We start from the raw sequence: 23999 nt of genomic DNA on the forward strand, positions 1-23999 counted from the left end.
TGTGGATTTTAATCTTTATTTTGATTTACCCTAAAGTGCATAAATTGATTCGTCATAATTAAAGTATCAAATATTTGATTGCTAATAAGCATTTGCTGCACTTAATTACGTGTTTGGGTTCGTTAAAGAATCTGATAATTACAATCATTTGGATCATTTCTATTTATCAGTTTCATTTACTTCTAAAATTATTTTCTGTTTTCTACGTGACAAAATTAAATGCAAATAGTGGTGAGCCCGTATCATGTGAGCATTTTGTCATTTGATATAGCTGTTTGAACCCTTAAACAAAATTGTTTCGGAATAGCATGAATGAGGTGTAAAGGTCGCATCAAAAGCTTTTTGTTTTTGAAAGACAAAAAAAATAGTAAAGGCTGAGCCACATGAGACCATTATAAACTAACGCGTTTAATTAATTGATCTAACTTAAATAGATTCATGGGAATGTTATTGCATATCTGACGACACTTTTATATTTTTCATTGCTTTTACAAAAACTCCACTTATTTATTTGCGTCTTTATTTAATTCATTTCATCTTAATTTATTCACCAAAAATTTAATTATTAACTTAATTACTTAATTAATTGTAATCGTACAAACATCGAAATTGAAAATTTTTATATTTCTCTACGTTTTGAAAGTTTCTGAACATTTTGGCATACCTCAGAAAAAATGGATGTGTGTGTATTTATGTATGGATACAATTCACATATCACATATCAACCGATTTGAATGGTTAAAAAAACATTCAATTTCTATTTATAGGAAGATATGCTGATTAGTTTTTGGCACAGGCACGTCCAGCCGATACGGAGCAAAGAGTGCAGAAAATAGAAATTGAATTTTGAGAGAAAGGAGCATCCGATTTGAATGATCTAAAAATTATTCAATTTGTAATGACGGGGAGAAGTGGTGATTAGTTTTTAGAAAAGGCGGGTCTAGACGTTTTGGAGATACCTAGCAAAATGTACGAAAAATGGCAGTTTTTGAGAGAACTAAGCATCCGATTTGAATGATCCAAAAAATTTTTTGCTTGTTTTAACAAAATAATTGATTTTGGCAAAAAATTTTGTATCAAAAAAAATTTTTTTTCAAGAAAAATGTTTTTTTTGTCTATAGAAAATAGTTCAGATTTTATTTTTAATTTTGACTAAAGTTCTAATATACTTTAAACAAATAATTTCAACTTTGCAATTCAGTTTATATATTTCTTATAAATATTAGACAATGTTACAAAATTTATAATAATCAATTCAATATTCCACAAACATTTCGTTACGGTACGGGAAGCTCCAGCAATTTGCCTTAAGGCATGATGCCCCCCCCCCCCAGTAGTTTATCATATTTATTTTTCCATAAGCAAGTGTATCAGGAAAAAATAAGCAAGTGAACGAATAAAATTACCTATGCAAGTAGGTATCTTAATAAAATCATTCGAATGATCAAATTTTTACTTATTTTGTATTTTTGTTATTTCTTATCAGAATTGTACATGAAGCAATTTAATATATAACTGATATTAACATACTATTCAATCACATCATTACTAATTTCCAGAATTTGTTTCCCATGATCATCTTGACTATTTTACCAACTAATCCAATGTTTAACCTTGCGAATGACCCATTTATCCTTTACATTCGTGGAATAGTTTACTCATATCCGTGTCAAAATAATCTTATTTGAATATTTGAAGAAATTATAAGATATTCGTGAATAAATTGCACAATTTTTGCCGGTTTCTCGTTTTCAATCGCCGCTGTTCTTGGCATGCATGTCACGTAATGAGTGTCATTTGGCGGCACTTAAGTCAATCTTTGCATTTAATGGAAAAGCACTCAAGACTTATACCGCTAAATCATTGAGACGTGAGCTAATAATCTTCTATTAGGGAAGTTAAATTACAGAATTCGAGATAAAGTCGATCAGAAACAAACTATACATAAAAATTAATTTAGCGTTACCATCATTTACATATTTCTATCAGAGACCAACTTTGATATAGGGAAACTTAGAAGACAAAGTATTGGAAAATACTTTATATATATCATATTTTATATATATATATATATATATATATATCGTAGCGTAGTTATAGTAATGGGCCGAAAATCGAAAATGAAAAGTTTAGCATATCACTACGTTTTGAAGGTTTCTGAACATTTTGGCATATCTCAGAAAAAATTGATGTCTGCATGTGTGTAAAACACATGTAAGTCCGCATTTTTTCGTCCACGTTTTCGGGCGCACGGATCAACCGATTTGAATGGTTCAAAAAACATCCAATTTCTATTGATAGGGATATGTGCTGATAAGTTTTTGGCAAAGGCATGTCCAGACGTTATGGAGATACGGAGCAATGAGTGTAGAAACTACAAATCGAATATTTGAGAGAACGGAATTTGAATGACCTAAACAACATTCAATTTGTAATGATTGGGAGAAGAGGAGATTAATTTTTGGCAAGAGCAGCTCCAGCCATATCGAAGAATTAATTTAGAACTAAATGTACAAAAAAATGGAGTTTTTGAAAGAACTAAGCGTCCGATTTGATTGATTCAAAGAACTTTCTGCTTGTTTCAATAAAATAATTGCTCTTAGAAAAACAAATTGTTGTTCCAATTAAAAAAATATTTTTTTTTGTATATCGGAAATAATTCTTATTTTAATTTTAATTCTGACTAAGTTCTGAAGCTCACTTATATACTTTAAACAAATAAATTCAACTTTGCAATTCAGTTTCTATAATTCTTATAAATATTAGACATTATTACAGTATTAATAATAATCTGTTTAAACACATTTAATATTCTTCGAACATTTCGTTACGGTACGGGAAGTTCCAGCAATTTGCCTTAAGGCACGATACCATACACCACAAGTTCTAAATTAATTTTACGATTTGAAATTGATTAGTGTAGAATCCAAGATTATATATGAAAAAAAGATATTCACGTTGCAAATCAGATTTTTTTTCAAAACATAACCAACATTAATAATTTTTTTTCAAATTTTTTGCAAAACATAACCAACATTTAGCACATGGTACTTCACATATATGTATGTACATAGATATTTTAAAGATGGATCTAAATTTTGGAGATACTTTTAAATTTAGGGATGGTTTTAAATTTTAGAGATAGTTCTAAATTTTAGAGACTATTATTTTTTCCAAATAATTGCAATATTTGAATGCATGTATCTCGAAAACTATTTAATATATTATAGTTACATGTATATTATATATATATTTACTGCATATAATATTTTTATAGCAGCTTTCTAATGTCGTAGGAAACGTCTTCACCTCGAATTTCCTAAAGGAAAAGATGATTAAGAATCTGTCGGTGCAAAATTTGAAAATTTTTGACACTATTATTTTTTACAAATAATTGCAATATTCAAATACATATATCTCGAAAACTATTTAATAATGTTGTATGTATTTAACATATATTTAATATATGTAATATTTTTATAGCAGCTTCCTAACGTCGTGAGGAACCTACCCTATAATTTTTTTTTAAAGACTTTAGTATTTTTTGCCAAATAATTGCAATATTAAAATGCGTATATCTCGAAAACTATTTATTATTGTTATATGTATATTACATATATTTAATATATGTAATATTTTTATAGCAGCTTTCTAACGTCGTGAGGAACCTACCCTACAATTTTCTTTACCTCGAATTTCTCGAAGATGTCTATTAATAAAATATTCGTAGAAAATAACGATTGTCCCATTAAGTTCAAAATTAAATTGAATGAATAATGGTGTAAATGTAAATATACATTTATTAAATTATTCGAATTTAAAATATCTATCAGCCGGTGCAATCTTTATTTTAGAGAATTTTTTATTTTTTTGCAACTAATTGAACTACAATCATAATATTTTTATAGCAACTTTCTGATGCCATAGGGAACCTACTCTATAATTTTCTACATCTCGAATTTCCCGAAGAAGAAGTCTATTAATGAAATATTCGTAGAAAACATCGCTTTTCCCATTAGGATCAAAATTAAATTTAAATATAAATTGTGTGAATGTAAATTTATATTTAAAAAAAATACTAATTATAAGTAATATTAAAACTTAAGTAATTAAGCTTTGCGTTAAACTACTCGTAACTACGCTAAATTATAATTTTGATCAGTATTGATTCACTCATACAATTTTCAAACAAAATCATCAATTTATAGGATATTTGAATAAGTAATATTCTACCTACTATAGTTGATTTTAAGGCTATACTCGATTCCGGTATCCCACATACTTTGAACTTTATTATCCACGCATAGTTAGTTAATTATCCTCCGGATATTCTCGCGGCAGTGTCGGTATTAAATTTTAGGTACGTCGTAATAATTTATATAATATCATATTAAGCAAACAAAGGAAGGTACCCGTGCTAATTAATTAAAAGTTGAACTCGAAACTCAAACTTTACGTGACGTAGATATATTAAGAAATTTTAATTAGATTACCGCCCGCGAAATTGATATTAGGCGGACGGAGATGATAACGGATCATCTGGGGGCGGTTTGGAGCAATTTGGAACAATTTGTTGGCATTATGAATTAATTGATTTTTATATAATATGATCTTTGTTCGTTTAGCTATATATTAGTATTCAGAATAAAATTTTCCAAATACAAGAACTTACATGCAAAATATATTCTCCACGCTCATGTAAATACAATAATTTTGTAAGTTTATCTACTTTTTCATTAAAATTTATATATTGAAATAAATCGTATTTAAAAAGAAGAATAATAAATGAATTAAGAGCATGGGCATGCTTATTCAAATATTGCAACATTTTTGTAGTTAAATACTGATTTTTTAAAATTATATCTTAATTTTTCTGGCATAATCAATCATTAACACTAATCTAATCTTGAATTTTAAAATATAAAAATAATTATACTATTAATTTCGATATATTATAGAATTTTATTAGAAAATATACATAATAAATTATATTTGAAATATAAATCCAAAACACGGTCATATTTGTATTATTATAATAATGCAACATTTTTGTAACTTATTTATTTAATTCATTTATTTGTTTTTTTAATAACTTTATTTATTTATTTAAAGTTTGTTTGAATGAAAACGTTCACATTTAATTTAAATTAACCTTGATTTTTCAGTCTTTATTAATCAATATTCTAATCTCAAATTTTAAAATGAAAAATAATTGCATCACCAATTTTAATATGTTTTTAATTATTCAAAGAGTATATTGTAATTTATTTATCAAATATTTCGAATAAAATTATAAATTTTTGTTTAAATTGGGTTCAAAAACAATTATCTAGAAGAAATAGAATGACAAACCTCCAAAACTGCAATTAGAATAATGATAATAAACGTACAATTGATTCTAATTTATGAAATAAAAATAGAAAATGAAATATCCATAATAGTAGTGCATGATAGTAGCAATAGAAATGAAATATCCATGATTGTATTTGTAAGCTAAAGTACTAATTTTAAAAATCGAATTGTAAAATTTCATTTTCTTTTATTTTGTGATTTTCTACTATAATTTTATTTCGTGTATTAAATATAGCTTATGTATTTATGAAAAGGAGAATGATAAAATTTCACGGTTCATTATATTTTTGTTTACGCTATCTTCCTTATTATAACGATTTTTTACATTATTTTATCACTGAGTTGGCATTTGTATAGGAATCCGAAGAATCAGTTCGATCCTCGTGTTGCTTCATTGAATTTATTGAAATTCTTCATAGAGTTGTATTAATTTATAGTTATAAACTACGGTCAAGCATGTAGTATATACTTACAATTATATTATTAGCTTGAAGTAAACTTTGGCCTTTCTTGTGAAATTGCATCCACAAATTGCAAACCCCAAAGCGTCTTCTTAATTAGCCTTCAGCATATCCCAATCAATTGTGATTACTACCGATCAAAGAAAACTTAAACAAAATGTTAATGGATTGAATTCATTAACTATTTTCATAAAATTGTAATAAATTATAGTTATAAACTACGGTCAAGTATCTAAATACTTACAATTTTATTAGCTAAGTAAACCGTCGGTCTGCTAATGGATTGAATTCATTAATTTTTTCATGAAGTTGTATTAATTTATATTTATAAACTACGGTAAAAAATCGAGTATTTATGTACTACTTACAATTTTATTAGCTTGAAGTAATATCTAATAATAAGTAATAATAATAAACCGTCGTTTTTTTTTCTAAAATTGCATCACTAATTTGCAAACCCCAGAGAGTTTTTCTAATTAGCCTTCAGCTAATTCCAATAAATTTTGATTACTTTCGGTCAAAACAAAAATAAGCACAATTTTAATTGATTGATTTTATTAATTTTTTTTAACAAAGTTGTTTTAATTTATAGTTATCATCTAGATTCAAGTATTTAATATATACAATTAATAATATTAGCTTGTGAACCTCGGCCTTTCTTATAAAACTACATCCCTAAATTGCAAGCCCCAATGCGTCTTCTTAATTAGCCTTCGGCGAATTTCAATAAAAATTCATTAAATTTTTTCATAAAGTTGTATTAGTTTATAAATAATACAATAATATTAGCTTGAAGTGAACCTCGGTCTTTCTTCTAAAATTGCATCCCCAAATTGCAAACCCCAAAGCGTCTTCTTAATTAGCCTTCAGCTAATCCCAATAAATTCTGATTACTGCCGGTCAAAGCAAACATAAGCAAAATTCATTCGCCTGCACCGAACAATGTATAATATTGTCGTCTTACGAGACAATTTGGCAATGTGACTCTATCTATCTGTATGTGCATCCGCCATGTTTGCTCAGAGTGGAACCACGCCCTGATTCTCTATACTTGGACTCTTCTCTTCCCATCTCCTCCAAGGGAATCCGATTCGAACGAACGCTCTTGGAATTCTACTATCCTTCTTACACCTATAAGGAAAAGGAATTGCAGTCCGTTTCTCAGATGCAATCGGTCGAGGGACGGAAATAAATCCTTGGAAGTTTCTACATACAGGTACAACGACAACAGGATTGCTAGAAAACGTAGTTGCCGACATTAATTGTAATCATTTGTGAGTGGGTTTTAAAACGTAATAGGTACATATCCAATTTGCAAAAACATTCAACTGTTAAAAGTATGACTTTATCTAATTCCCTTGATATAAATGAATCTCAAGCATTGCCTTGACCGATATGACAGCAGGGTTGGTAGAAAACACTCCTGCAATAATTCTTGCAAATTGTTCCTTAAAAATATCTAGTAGATGAAATGTGAAAAATACTTGATATATACAACGCTTCTTTGCTGGAGATTAAAGGTGATGTTACATAGACAATAGATTATCTATTATGCAAATTAATAAATGAATTAAATAAAAATAAATTATAAAGAATTAAAAGTCTACCTACTGTAATAGTTAATATTAATAACAAATAAATCTTCAAAAAAATACGTCCATTAAACAAATTAGCCAAAGTAGTCAACGAATATTGCGGAAGTTTAAACTATTTAGATACTTGTAAAAACGTTTTTAAGACCAATATAAAAAAATTAATACTTGAAAGTTCTATACAATAAAATAATATGTGCAATTATTTATTAGATGTTACCAAAGTATTATGCGTAAAAGTTATTGTATATTTTTTATATTATATGTAAGTATTCAAATTCAATATTAGTAGATTTTTAAGTTATAAAATTATTAGTGGAATGTTACAAATTTACTATCTTTAAATATATCTTTACTAATAATATATCTTCAAAGGTTTTTGAACATTTTGGCATACTTTAGAAAAAATGGATGTGTGTATGTGTATATATGTGTGTACGTGTGTGTGCGGATACAAATTTTCGTCGACGATTTCGAGAAAACCGATCAACCGATTTGAATAATTCAAAAAACATTCGATTCCTACTGACAAGGAGACGTGCTGATTCGTTTTTGGCAAAGGCAGGTCCAGCCGTTTCGAAGTTTCAGCAATTTGTCTTAAGGCAAGATGCCATGCGCCCCACTAGTTTCTTAAAAAAATGAAAAATGCAGTTTAGCATATACAGTGTATGTTTGCCTTTTGGTTTTTGCTTTTAGGTTATAATCATTTTTAGTAATATAATACTATATGGCATAGGTAACGCCATGGGTGATCCATTCGTGCAGTAGCAATGTCCATTTTTGCTTGAAAATATAGATCAAAAATATGTTTCCAATTAAAAAATAACCAATTTCAGGCACTGCGATGTGAAATGGCAATGGAAAATATCTCCTCTATTCTCTCCTGAATCTAATTTGAGTTGAACTCAGCTCACGGACCTGCCCTAGGACAGGTCTACGTAATATATAGATTTTTTTTATCATTTTTGAACTATTATATTATTATATATTTTGAACTTAAAGTATCGAACCCGGGACCTCTGAAACAAGTCCCGTCGCTCTTAACCGCTTACCTACGGGCGAGCCCAATAATATATAGATAACTTAGAAAGTTTTAAAATAATATTATGATTTCGAGAAATAATTGCCTTACGATGATCTGTTGATGATCTTTCAAACCTATGCTTTTTATGATCTTTACATGAAAATGTACATCTTTGCTTTAAACTCAAATATTTTATAAAAATGATTCATATAAAGATTTAAATATTTAAATATTGCAATCATTTATACAATAAAATTACTAATAATTTATTTAATCAACAGCAAAACAGATTACCAGTACCACAGAGTAACTTTTCTATATTGTATAAGGATACATGTGTCCCTCAAAATTACTGAATTTTGTTTTTTTCTTTATAAAATTGTAAATCATAAAAAAGCGAATAAAAAAATTATTTTTACTCTATGATGCACTTTATTGCTTTATTCGATGTACCTGCATGAAGTTCTTATCTCAATTCATATTAAAAGCCAAAGATAACGATGTAATGAGAACATCGAGTTCGTTCACCTGTATTTTCTCTTCGGTCATGTTAAAATTCGTTATCGAAATAATAAATGACTAACGTAAAGTTACACTTCAAGTTAAAACCAATATTTTAATTTTTTTAAATAATTAAAACTATATTATTTAATAAATTAAGTATAAATGGTGAACTAAACAGAATTATGCATCCCTATGTATATTGTATCAATATTTTTTATGGTTTAATTTTTTGATATCTCAAAAACTGTATAACAAAGTGATAATAATTAAAATAATTTTAAGCTCTTATTATGGAGTTTATAATAGTTTTAAATGAAGTTATGAATGAAGTCCAAGTTTATCATACTTGGACTTTACATATATAAGCCATTGTTTATTTTGCGCTTGTGTATATATGACATATACTGTCAATAACAATTCCCACAAATATATTTTGTTTATGTAATATTTAAATTTAACTTTTCTTACATTTTCTTCTGAATTCGATTTCCAACACCACTAAATCCTGTTGAGATTCATGTGAACAAACTTGTCTTACCGCAGATAATAAAGAAAAGGCTTGGCAAACTATTCTTAGAATAAAAAACGTTCTTAGAAACCCTATATATATAAATCATAAAATAAAATTTCTGTAATTACTAAGTGCTATTTCCTTGGAATGAGAGATTTTCTTTCTTTGTAAAAAATTAACAATAAATTTTATATTAATGTAAAGATAATTTTATATGGTGTGTATTATAGGAACTTTGTAAATGAAGTTGGTTCAGAATAATTTTTAGTTTGTTTTGTTTTATACGTAGATTTTTCATATTTTTAAAAACAAACTTTTTCGTTAGATCACAAGTTGCTATCTTATGAAGTAATCGTTATTTTACAAATAATGACTATAGTGAATCAATAATAAAGAAAACTATCATTGATATGGATTTTTGTTCTATATGCAGTGATTATCAACTGAGTATACAGCTGCCCATTTTTTCATATAATACCCTAAAGTTTTATCCGTTTATTTCCATCAAAGTTCTTCTACTTTCAAAAAGTTAATTTCAAAATGGACTTCCATCGGGCCACCCACAGAGTGATGGTTAAAAGTTCCAATATCTCCGCCCTTAAGTTTAAAACACTTACGTCGCTTGCATTAAGTACGACTTTCGAAAAAGTTTTGAACCGGCGACATTCGTATTGTAAATAGACTGAAACAGGCGTTGGAAACCTATTCCGACTTATATATTAAACGGATTTATATAACATATTAAAGAGGAACCAAGTTATTTTTATAGGAATATATTACTGTTATTTTTATTCATTTTATATCCGTATATTCTTTTATGTATATTTTTTTGTATAGCGAAGGAAATGCTTTCACGAATACCAGGCTTACAAGGAGGACATCAGGTTTACTCTTCTGAGATTATGATGAATCTTTGCATAGTAATCGAGTTGAGAATCAAATTGAACCCCTTAAAATATTATAGGCCTATTGTCTGTAGTTAAGTTTTTTGTCTGGATATGGTAGACAAAATAATAATGATACGAACTAAAATATTAAAAGCTCAAGTTTTTCTTGTTTGTTGTCTTCACAAATACCACTATCTAAGGCATTGCTTTATAGTATAGCTCTAGAATTCTATTCTCACTTTCAATATTAATTTATTATTATTCATTGCTTCTAATTGGCGCCATGTGCTTTCCTTCTTTCTATAAAATGCCTGTCTATATATCTGTGTACACGTGTATGTATTTATATATTTATATATAATAGTTTCAAAATAAATTGTCTACTTTCTACTTTATAGAAAATAAACTTGACTTACATTAATCATATAAAGCTTCTTCATATAGAGAATAACAAATGTAACCAGTGGAGTATATGGCATCGCTCAAATTGCTGAAACTTCCCGTACCGTATCGAATTGTTTGAGGAATATTGAATGTTTTCAGATAGATTATTCAAAATATTGTAACATTGTCTAATATTTATAAGAATTACATGAACTGAATTGCAAAGTTAAAATTATTTGTTTAAAGAATATTAGAACTTTAGCCAGAATTAAAAATGAAATCTGAATTATTTTCGATAAAAAAAAATTTCTGAAAAAAAAATTAGAACAGATCTTTTTTTCCAAAACCAATTATTTTGTTAAAACAAGCAGAAAGTTTTTTGAATCATTTAAATCGGACCCTCAAAAACTGCCATTTTTTGCACATTTAGCTCTGTATCTTCGAAATGGCTTGGCCTGCTTTTGCCCAAAAACTAATAATCACTTCTCCCAATCATTACTAGTTGAATATTTTTTAGATCATTCAAATCGGATGCTCCGTTTTCTCAAAAACTCGATTTTTATTTTCTGCACTCTTTGTTCTTTATATCCGTAACTGCTGGACCTGCCTTTGCCAAAAACTAATCTGCACGTCTCCCTATCAATAGGAATCGAATGTTTTTTGAACCATTCAAATCGGTTGATCCGTACGCCCGAAAACGTGACCGAAAAATTGTATCCATACATACATACACACACACACATATTTTTCTGATGTATGCCAAAATGCTCAGACCCCTTCATAACGTCGTGAAATGCAAAAATTTTCAATTTTGATTTTTAGACGATTACGATAACTTACCCTACGGAAAGTTAAAAACATAAATCTTATTCTATGTAAGCTTTCTCCCAGTTGACATCTCCTGGATCAACCTGTTTGGTGACACGAGAGAGAAAGATCCAAGGATCCTTTAACAAAATGTCGGCATCTTTGATCAATATTTCAACAAATCCAAATAACATCTCATTCAAATTGCAATGTCACTATTTGTATAGGCGTATATGCTAAACACACACTGGGCGGGATTTTTTCCTTCAATGTACACATATACTTAAGAATAATTTATTTTACAAGTGTACAATTGACCAACGCGAATTCTATGGAAAACTAACCGAACAAAACTATTATTTAAACTTGCACCATGTACTATCAGAAAGGTAACTATAACCAACTAATGAAAATGAATTAAACGAAATTGTTTCATTTAACATTTGGAGCTACTATTCTGGTGTCGTATGATTTACTACTTTTAAATGAAGCATTAATGCAAAATGATATTTTTTTATTTCAGCCAACTCAAAAGCAACCTTTGACTATTAAAATGATTATATTCAACCTCACGAAAAAGGGTTTCGGAAAGACTTAAAGGACTTTTGAATAAAAATATAATATTTGGCATCACTGTCCAAGCGCGACCCTTGAAAAAATAAAACGGCCGCAGGTGATATTTGCTTAGAAAAAGGTATTTTTTCTAAAACCACGTTCCTTCAGATCTCTGCGTTTATTTATGCACAATGTTTGTTTTCGTTTTCGAGAATGGACCGAGACTTATCTAACCTGTTCGTAAAATTCTACTAATAAACTAAGGGTGTATGGCATCGTGCCTTAAAAATTTCTTGAACTTTCCGTACCGTAATGATGTCTTCAAATATATTATCTCAAATAAGGTAATGTTCATTATTCGTATTTCGTAGGCAAAATATAAGAGCTTATAAATAGGACGATAACTTTTATATATATTTATATAAAACGGAAATAAACAAAACCTTATCAAGCGGAGTTAGAATGAAGGATCTTATCTCATATTTCTAAGAAATATATATACTAATTTGCAAAGTAAATATTATTCATTTAAAGTATATGAAAGAGCTTTAGAATTTCAACTAAAATTTTTGAATCAATCAAATCGGTTGAGCTGTGCTCCCAAAAACGTCTACACAAACATTTTCAACTTACCCCACGTGAAAATATTATGCTACGTTTCTTGATAATAAAGAAATAATAATAGAAATAACATGATACTATAATTTTTCATACATTTTTCTATGATACTCTGAAAATACATTGCTCGACTGATTCTTAAGCATTGACTTAAGAATCAGTCGAAAATTTATTATAATACTTTATGAAAATTGTCGTTATATTCAATATTTACTAATAATTATATTAATAAAACATTCATGCAGAATTTGTTTCAACATATTATATACCTCAAATTATATATTATTATTTATTACCTCAGATTATATAATTCTTATATAATTACAAATATCAGTTAGAAAATAACGACTACCAAAACCCTTACTTAGTAATATCTACCTTACATAATGTGTTAAAAATATTTTGTTGTAAAAATTGAATTGGCGAAGAGTTGTGAATTATATTAGCCTCGACATTTTGATGAAAGATTGCATCTTTATCATACAGAAAGAATAGATTAACTTTTATGTATATACTTATATATATATATATATATATATATATATATTATAACATTATATTTATACAGCCAGATGTATTGCAATATTACGTAGAAAATCCAGTGTTAAAGCGAATATAATTTGTATGCATGCAGTACTTCTCCAGTTAGATAGAGAGCTCAGATATATATAATAAATATTAAATGTACACAAATTCACGTTTGTCTTTGTACATAATATAGAGAAAAATGGGGTAAAACGTCTTATTTTCCACCAAATTAAATATCTATACCCAAAAATCTGAATCAGAACCATTCTGTTAGAAGAATCCCTTCTACAAGACGACGTCCAATGGGAAATAGAAGGACTGAAAGGACTGGGAAGAAGAAGAATGCAGATGATTGATGACCTACGAGAGAAGAGAAACTACAGGGAACTGAAAGCCAAAACACAGGACCAGAAAACGTGCAAGAAGTTTTGGAAGAAAAATGCCTAAAAGTGAATAAAATGCCAATTAAATAGTGAAGGGAATAAAGAACAAGGGAAAAGGGAAGACAATTTGAGGTACTCGTACACTATGGACCTGCCTTTAGGCAGACTACTATTTATTATTATTATTATCTATAAATCTTTAGTATCGGATTACTAGTTTTTTGAAGATTTATATCAAATAGTTGAAAAAAATCAATCATTATAAGGTTGATGACATGGTCTACCTTATGGATTTTTTTACTTTTGATTGGAAATACAAACCCTAACATGCAAGCTGTATTGTTTTTAGATACAAAACATATTAAATTGAAGCAGCTACTGTGGAATTTTTTGTTGATATTACTAATTAAGTGATTGTACCAACCTATAGAGTACCATATTTAAACACATAAATTTTAATTGAGTTTCTGATTCATTAGATAAATTATTTATAATAATAATAATTAATAATTTTTATTCACATATAGTATTCACCTTATTTGCAAAATGAGATATGATTTAAACATATATACTTTCTTAGATTTTTTTTTTCATCGAACTAGTTAGGTTTCATTTTAAATATAATATTTTTATTTTAAAGAACTAAAAAATAAAATAAAAGCGCTAGGATTACTAGCACTAGTAATAAAATTTCGGTTATTAGCTTTACATTTTACATAATCCATTTCATCTAATATATAATTCACCCCCGTTTCTCGTAATATTTTGCGAGCAAACGCTAAATATCGTAGTACGTATGTGTTTCTATATTTATGTGTCGAAATGCGAACGTTTTGTCAAACAATCTCGTTAGTGTGTGTACCGAGACTCATTCGCAGAAACAATGGCTTTGTCAATATTGTTCATCCGACAGGCAACCACCCACCCTTTATGGAGAAAGATTTGTATTTCTTCAACCTCATTTCATCCCTTATTTCTCAGTCGAGCGATGAGTGAATTATTTTTTATTCAAAATAGAGAAAAAAAATACACTTTTTGAAAATATTAATTTTTAAAAATCTACAAACGCTAAAGATGTGATTTTAGATGTATACAAATTAAATTATTGGTTATATTAAAATATTATTCTCTAGGGTAAAAATTATTTATTGTTGTTCTAACAATCTAAACTGTATGTAGCATTTACTATCTAAAAATCTTTATTAAAATAGAGAAACTGGCTTCGTATTATAGTAGGTCCACATTTTGTTAACATTATCGGTTTGGGGGTAAAAATCTAGTTGTTATTAATATATTGGTGGTCCAGTATTTGCACAGTATTTTCAAATGTATAGTCATTTGTTTATAACTTTAAAAAATTGTTAACGGTTTTATTAGAGCTTTGTTAAAATCAAGTTTTGTACAATCATTTGTTGTTTACCCTCATAAGTACTATAACAAAATATAATGTTCGATGTAAAATTTAAATGTTTAGTTCAAATATTCAATCAATCTGTGCTATTATATATGTCGATAACTTCTATATCTTATTTATTCTCCAAGCAGACGACTCCGATGAAAATAATTCACTTAGCTAATGAAAGTATTCAATTAATAAATGTTAGAAAATGACATTTCTATTATTTGCACAATCTGTCCTATCAACCTTGAAAAGTCTAGACATTATTTTACATTTATATTTTCATCGTCCAGAATACAAATGTTTATTGAATTAATATTTGCACAAATGCATATGAAATCAAATCGAAGTTGATTTAAATTAATTTTGAAGTCTTGGAAAGAATTGAAACTTAATCATATAATAATAATAAACTTTTTATTGTAGTTTTATAGTTTAAATGAAATCAAATCGAAGTTGATTTAAATTAATTTTGAAGTCTTGGAAAGAATTGAAACTTAATCATATTATAATAATAAACTTTTTATTGTAGTTTTATAGTTTAAAAGTATATTTAAGCGATAATTCAAAACATATATAGTTTCGATGCTTGTGAAAATCTGATATAATATATATGCTCAAACTATTAATTCCGATGTATATGACTTTTAGCAAACATTATTGATGTTTCTGGTGCTAATCAATTACTTAAAATTCATTTTTTCTTGGCCCATATAAATCTCACTAATTTTTCAAGTTCGATAATATTTAAACTAGTGGTGTATGGCATCGTGTCTTAAGGCAGATTGCTGGAACTTCCCGTATCGTAACGAAATATTCGAGAAATATTAAATCTTTTCAAATACATTATTATAAATACAGTTAGTTTTCGTTATTTCATAGAAAATAGGGGAAAGTCCCGTAACACCGGACAGCACCTAATATATAAAAAAAAAATACCGGACACTCTATTTAACACGTATTATCTAAGCGAGTATAAATCTTTTTATATCAAAATATTAGTGAAATGCTACATATGTGATCAATACAGTTTATTTTAAAATGTCCGGTAATAGGTGCCACTGTTTAAAATCATATTTTTTGATACTAAAGTTTGATCGATAGTATTAATTATTTTTTAGCAAAGATTGCGATTTTGTTAATTTAGTTTGATTTCTAACTTTGTTATCTAACATAGATCATAATTTAATAAACATTTCGTAAAATATTTTTTGATTTAAACTTGATCAAGCGGTATTAGAATGAAGGATCTTATCTCATTTTTCAAGGAATTATATAAATTAATTAAAAGTTATAATTATTTATTCGAAGTATGTCAGTGATATTTACAACTTTAGCTAGAGTTAGAACTAAAATCCGAATTATATTTCAATATTTAAAAAAAAAAATTTTGCAATTACATAAAAAAATAAAATCTCCGAAGCCGCTAGACCTGACTTTGTAATCAGTCCGTCTCCTCATCAATAGAAATCGAATGTTTTTTTTGAACCGTTCAAATCGGATAATCCGTACGCCTGAAATCGTCGACGAAAATTTGTCTCCACACATACACACACACATACAAGCACATGCACATGCAGATACATTTTTTTCTGAGGTATGCCCAAATGTTCAGAAATCTCTGAAGTGTGAAGATTTGCAAAAAATTTCATTTTCAATTTTTGGCCCATTACTATAACTTACCCTACGGGAAGTTAAAAATGATTGCTGGTCAAATTTAGTATAATTCTTGTAAATATAAAGTTAGGATAGTAAATGAAAAGGGAAACAATGTTTTTTATTTATAATAAACCATTTACAACTAAAATTTAAAACTGTATTTTCCACATTTCCAAATATGTTGCTAATTTTTATATAGGTATAGAATTCATTGATCGTGAATAGTTGCATTCTTTGTGCATTTAGTTGTAATTTTGATATTAATTAATTTTATTACAGTAAATACAAATGTGGCTTTATTTCAAGAAAATAATTGATTTCCAAAAAACGATTATAATTGAATTCAATATTGAAGATCAATCACACCCTCAATTTGTTTAGTCGCAAAGAACGCAATTTTCCATGAATAATTTTATTTGCATAGAGTTAAATATGGTATGTTGTTTAATATATTACGGTAGTTTAATTAAAAAATTAAAAGTATAATATAACAGTATATATAAGTTTTGTCTTTGATGCCTATAAATGATATAAATTTATAAAAACTATCACAATATTTCATAATTTACATTGCATTCTTCATAATTTGTAAAAGAAATATTGACCGGTTCATCTAAAAGCGAGCTCCAATCAATATGAACGCAATATTGGTAATAAAGGCCAAAGAATAATAATTGAACTTGTTTTTAAACTATGTTGGATATGAAATCCTACTTTTTTGAAATGAATGAAAATAAAGCTGCATTTCAAGTTTCCAGTTATATCTGAGAGCTTATGATATAAATATAAAATCATAAAAATATTCTGAATTTTCATCTTCATTTTATTTTTATCTCAGTCATCAATGTTCATATATTTCTATGTATACAATTCTATTCCCAGAATAGTATCTTTCCCCGTTCGACAGGAACAGAACTTGTGCAGAATTCTGCAGTTTTGTTTTAACAAAGCATAATGTACACATTTCGCGAAAGGTTCTTCAATATTTGAATAGATTTTTGAACAAATATGTCGATGATGTGATTTCCGGTGTAGCGCGACTGATGTTTCCGGTTGGGAAGTCTCTCGTCCGGGTTTATTTATTCCATACTGAAAATCCGGTATTTATGGAATATGTGTATTATATATATCATTTGTGTATATGTGTACGTGTTTAATATAGAACAGAAAAAATGAAAAACAGATTCATATTTTTTATCAATAAATGGGGAAAAGTACACAGTAAATATAAATATTGTATTATTGAATCATTTAGGATGATCATGTTAATCGAGCAAATTGTTTTAAATATTTGCAATAAATAATAGTCATATTGAAGAAAACAGTATGAAACTATAGTAAAATGAGAACTGAAGCTTTAGATAATTATTATATTAAGCATAAAATTAAATTCAATATTTGCAACCCATAATGCTCTTTTGAATAATTTTGATATGAAACTGTATTAGAATCAAGTGTATTAATTCTAAAATTGTCAATCCATAATACTATTGTGGAAAAATGAATAAGAAACTGTAGTAAAATGAAATTCTCTGAAGTTTTTATAAGATTATTATATTAATAAAACTTGTTAATTTGATAGCTATTCTCACTATCAAATTGATAGCTTTCAAAGAAATCAATAAGAAACAGTATTAAAATTAAAAGCGCTCTGGATGATTATTATATTAATTAATAATTTAATTAATTAATTATGAATAAATTTTGCTATTTTTTACTCTATTTTGAAGAAAAGTTTATAAAACTGTTTTAGAATAAAAAGCTAAAATTTTGGTGATCATCATAATAATCAAGTGTATTAATTTTAAATTTGTCAATCCATAATACTCCTTTGAAAAAATGGATAAGTAATTGTAGTAAAATGAAGAGCTCTGAAGTTTGTTATGATTATTATATTAATTAAATGTATTAATTTGATAGCTTTTGTTTATTCTTTTAAAGAAATCAATAAGAATAAGTATTAAAATTATATTAATTAACTTTATCAATTGGTTATGAATTAAATGAATAAATTTTGATATTTTTACTCATAAAACTCCTTTAAAAAATCTCCGCTTGATTTAAGTCATGAATTTCCTGATAAAGATTGGAATAACATAGTTATTATTTTTATGAAATTGTTCATAGGAAAATAGTTAAGTTTATATTATTATCATTAAAATATTGTGAATATTATAACAACTATTGAGTTATTTTTCGAACATGTCACTATAGTCTACAATGTCTCTTTACATTTGGTAAATTTCCCAAAGAAAATAAAATAGCAAAAAAGCAAAAAAAAAACTGTATTAAAATTAAGAACACTAAAGTTTTCAATGATTATTATATTAATCAAATGAATTAATTGTGCTTTTTTACTCATAATATTCTTTAGAAGACATCGATAAGAAATTATAGTAAAATAAAGTTTTAATAATATTATTATCATCCAGAAAATTTTATTTGAATAAATACATCAATCATAATACTTTTAAGTATAAAAAGGATTTGATGAATGAACATATTTAAAGTGTATTAATCTCACTAGATTTTTATTTCTTAATATCGAGCCAAATATAGGACTATGTTAAAGAAAATATTATTATTATATGATTTATAACTACATATCTTTCTTATTTTCTTCTTATTTTTATTAAAGCACTGTATTAAAATTCTTCTTATAAAAATAAACTTTGTTTTAAAGTTTGGTGTTTTGAGCTATTCATTGGATTTAATTTGACCAGCAGCATTTTTAGATTATATTATATAAATTACAATTACAATTTATATGAATTATATAAATACTAGTAAGTGTACTACCTAGATAAACAATTATAAATGATGTACTAGTAAGCATTAATAAAATTTCCAAATATGTTGCTAAGTTTTGTATAGTTTAAGAGTCATTGATCGAGTAAAGTGCAGTTTTTGTTCTATTAGTAGTAATTTTGTGATTGTTACAGTAAATACACATGTGGTTCAATCTCAAAAAAAATAGATTTTCAAAAAATGATTATTATGAATATTAAATAATTGAGTTCAACATTAAAGTTCCATCACACCTTCAATTTATTTAGTCGAAGGTTTATTATCAGAAATAATTTTATTTATAATTGGAAAAAATAACTGACATGAATATAACAGTTAATATAAGTTTTGTATTTGATGCAAAAAAATCATTGCATTTCAAATAATAAATATTATGAGTTTATAAAAATTTATCACAATATTAATGGTCAATCACCCCCTTAGAAGGCCTTCATTAATCACGTGATCAACTTTTTAAGGATTTTTGGACCCCCTTCCCCCTTTGTGATCCTCCCTCCTCCTCAAACATCACGTGTATATTAGTTACATAAAAATATTAAAATTTTTTTGTAACGAAAATGTTTGTTTTTTTAAAAAATTAAGGTAAAAAATAAATAGACGTGATATCTTACTATACTTCCCTCTCCTCCACGTGATAATTCGTGATTTTTTTACTACCCTAATAACTTCACGTGATTAATGGACGTCCCCTTAACTAATAGAGATTAAAAAACAAGATCCATGGCTCTATGCAATTCTAATTTATAGAAAATTATAAAAATTTCAAAGTTATAATAATTATAACATAGTCTTGGTAAGATCCATTTACATTTGAGATTTTTTAACTATAATATTAAAAGGGCTTTATGAGTAAAAAATATCAAAATTTATTCATTTAAATCATAACCAATTGATTAAATTACTAATTAATGTAATAATCATCAGGAGCTTCAGTGCTTCTAATTTGAGTACAGTTTCTTATTGATTTCTTTAAAAGAGCATTGAATGACAATAGCTATCAAATTAATAAATTTGATTAATATAATAATCTTAAAAAAACTTCAGAGCTTTTCATTTTACTACAGTTTCTTATCCATTTTTTTCAAAACAGTATTATGGATTGACAAATTTAAAATTAATACACTTGATTAATATGATTATCACCAAAAACTTTAGTGTTTTTTTATTTTAAAACAGTTTTATATACTTTTCTTCAAAGTAGTTTTATGAGTAAAAAATAGCAAAATTTATTCATAACCAATTGATTAAATTATTAATTAATATAATAATCATCCAGAGTGCTTATTGTAGTTTAAATAAAAATTACAACGAAAAGATAATTGGCATAAACATAAAAGTGAATGAAAGTTATGGATTTGGCTCAAAAAATTGTATATTACAAATACAGAATAATTGATCACGATAATTTAGGAAACTTGATCAATCACTCCCCAAGTTGCATAAGCTCAAAGCAGAATCTCCAAAGCCTTATTCCATTTGTTTTCTCGTAAACAGCGACATTAGTAAAAACTAATTATATATACATGCGCATAATTCCGTTTGGATTCTATTTTCCTGTACAGTGAGGCAAAAAATGATTTAAACGGTGATCCTGGCAATGATTATTGACACAAGCCGAAAGCAGCGCATTAGGCACACAAGAGCGGAGCTACAAAACCGCATTAAATATTAAAGGCCCTGAGCAGAGCTCGGCAACGCACTGGGCAAACACCGAAGAGAACGGGGTAATTTAATTGGCGGCACACAAAAGGGCTGCCGGAGTAATGCATACAAGTTGAATGTGAGGAGCATAAAGAGTCGGCCGAGATAATTGCATATTATTAAGTGAGCAAGGTTTTTTTGCAGTTATAGAATACTTCCTGTAAATGTTCACAAGAGTCATAAGTGTAAAATTAATCAGATCAAGCTATAGGTCAATTGTATAACAGAAGTATCAGTAACAAAAACTGGCATTACTCATAAGTATAAAAATATGCTGATTACATTATACATTCACTAAGAAATTATTAGATCAACACCAAAATAGAATGTACAGAACAAAACTGTTTAGCATAAAAATATGCCTAAAATATATTACTCATAAGTATAAAAATATGCTGATTACATTATAAATTCACTAAGAAATTATTAGATCAACACCAAAATAGAATGTACAGAACAAAACTGTTTAGCATAAAAATATGCCAATTGAAAATCCTGATGGCTTCAGCCAGCAAATTCCAAAATCAATTCCAAAACCTTGCCATAGTAATAGAATACCAAGAGGCAGTATTCACATCCTCATGGTTTAGATTGTTAGATCGAATCCATAACAGAATAAATCGATTATGGTCATTATAACGAACAGGCCTACTGAGTATTTTAATGGTTTACCCTGGAATTACTGGATCTTATCCAAAACAAGAATCAATAAATAGTCATATTAAAAAGTATTCAAATTGGCAGAGTGAGCATAGTTTAGCATTCTCATAGAGTAGTTAAAATAATTAATAGATCAATCAATTAGAAGACACCCGGCAGTCAATACTTTTTATCTTGATTTGACTTAAAATTACTTTGCTTGACAAATTGTTAGCATTTATTAAAAATCAAGAAAGATGTTTCGATTTGATGGTCCAGGAATGGGTGATCCAACAGGGGAGCGCCGAAAAGTACGAGAAAATATTAAAAACAATTTAATTGCATTTCTTGCCATATGCGCAATTTTAAGACTGACTCACTACTTCTGTACACATATAACATTGTAACACAAGTGAAAAATCTATTAATTAATTCCAATAATGAAAGTGGAATTGATCGTAGTCATATTCAATACATATTCATAGTCAAAAGTATACAATATGGCATATTGAACATAGATTAACTAAAAATTGTCATAGATAAGCTAAACAATATTAGATCAAAATGTAATTAATTATAATCAATCTTATGGTTCTAATGGCTTAGCGTGAAAATTTTCAGATCTAATTTAAAACAGAAAAATCAATAAATAGACATAGTAAAAAGTAAAAATGTTTACAAATTGCTGGATTGAACATAATACAGCTAAACACCCTTACAAAATAGCTAAAAATATGATTCGATCAATCAATTCCAATAATCAAAATGAAATTGATCATAGTCGTGATCAATTTCTTAAATATGATCATGATTATGATTTTAATGCTTTAATGGCTTAGAGTGGAAATTTTTAGATCTTACCCAAAACAAAAAATTAATAAAAAGTCATAGTATATAAATTGGCGGATTCAACTAAAGATCTCAAAAGTTCAGCTAAAAATGTTTGATCAATTCCAAAAATCAAAATGAAGTCGATCATAATTATGATAATGATTTAATAATAGTCTTTGCATGGAAATTTTTAGATCGTATTCAAAACAGAATGATTAATGTATAGTCATAATAAAAAGTATAAAAATTAGCGGACTTAACATAATTTAGCTGAACATCCTCAAACCTTAGCTGACAATATTATTATATCAATCAATTCTATTAATCAATATGAAATCGATCATAGCCATGCGTACAAATTTAGGTTGATCGATCTTAAGAAGAATATTATTTCAATTACAAAGAAAGAACGAACCAACTTAATATCCTAATCACTCAACTGGAAAATTAGTAGATAATTCTAGAGAAATATGTAATTAAAATTTAATTTGAACTAATCACAAAAAATGCAATCTTCTTTTACTATCATCTATCACCAAAATTCGTCTATTCATATTCTATTTAAAAATATAGAAACAAAATGTTGGATAATAATTGTGTCAATAAAGCGCTGATTTTAAACGATCTCGATAAGTCTGATCCTTGAAGATATAGAAATTTATTGCTATAAAACAATATGTCGTACATTCTCTGGATTTTGAATATTGAATGAGTGCAAGTTCGTGAACGAATTTCAATTTAATTTCTATCGAAATTTTCTAAATATGAGAACAATTGTCAGAAGTAAAGAGATGAGGATGATTTTCCTGATCAGCTCTCAGTCTTTTACACTAGTGTTGACTTAAAATCAAGCGGTAGATTTATAATCTCCTCATGATGGCTAATATATCAAATGGGAAGTCAGTCTGTATATTTTATCAAGTGAGTATATAACGCAGGTAGGCGAATTTCCTGTGCTCTGAAAACGCACTGAAATGTTTAACATCATATATGAATTGTTAACATTCGTATAATATTTGTCAGGCGTTTTAATTAGCTTCAGAAATCGTTGTGCCGTATAATAACTCGCAGAATATGAACGTATCTGCATACAATACGCCCTGGTAAACATTGAGAGAAATATTACATTATTACGCACCTAATGGTGATGATTTGAATCTGTGGAAAATTTGAATTAATTTCATTGCATTGTTTATTGCCGAGCTGAAATATATTAATAATGGAACATTATCTATTGTAGACGATATTTGTCAAAATAATAGACATTGTTCTGTTCCGAAATCGACTTCGGAAAATGGGGTAATAATTTGTAAAAAGGTATTCTCAGAATCTTCTCGAAGGAATGATCATTAATAA

This window comes from Ctenocephalides felis, unplaced genomic scaffold, assembly GCF_003426905.1.
Source record: "Ctenocephalides felis isolate EL2017-DRISC unplaced genomic scaffold, ASM342690v1 CF-g0.4_SCAFFOLD_01604, whole genome shotgun sequence".
In the NCBI taxonomy this organism is placed as follows: Eukaryota; Metazoa; Arthropoda; class Insecta; order Siphonaptera; family Pulicidae; genus Ctenocephalides; species Ctenocephalides felis.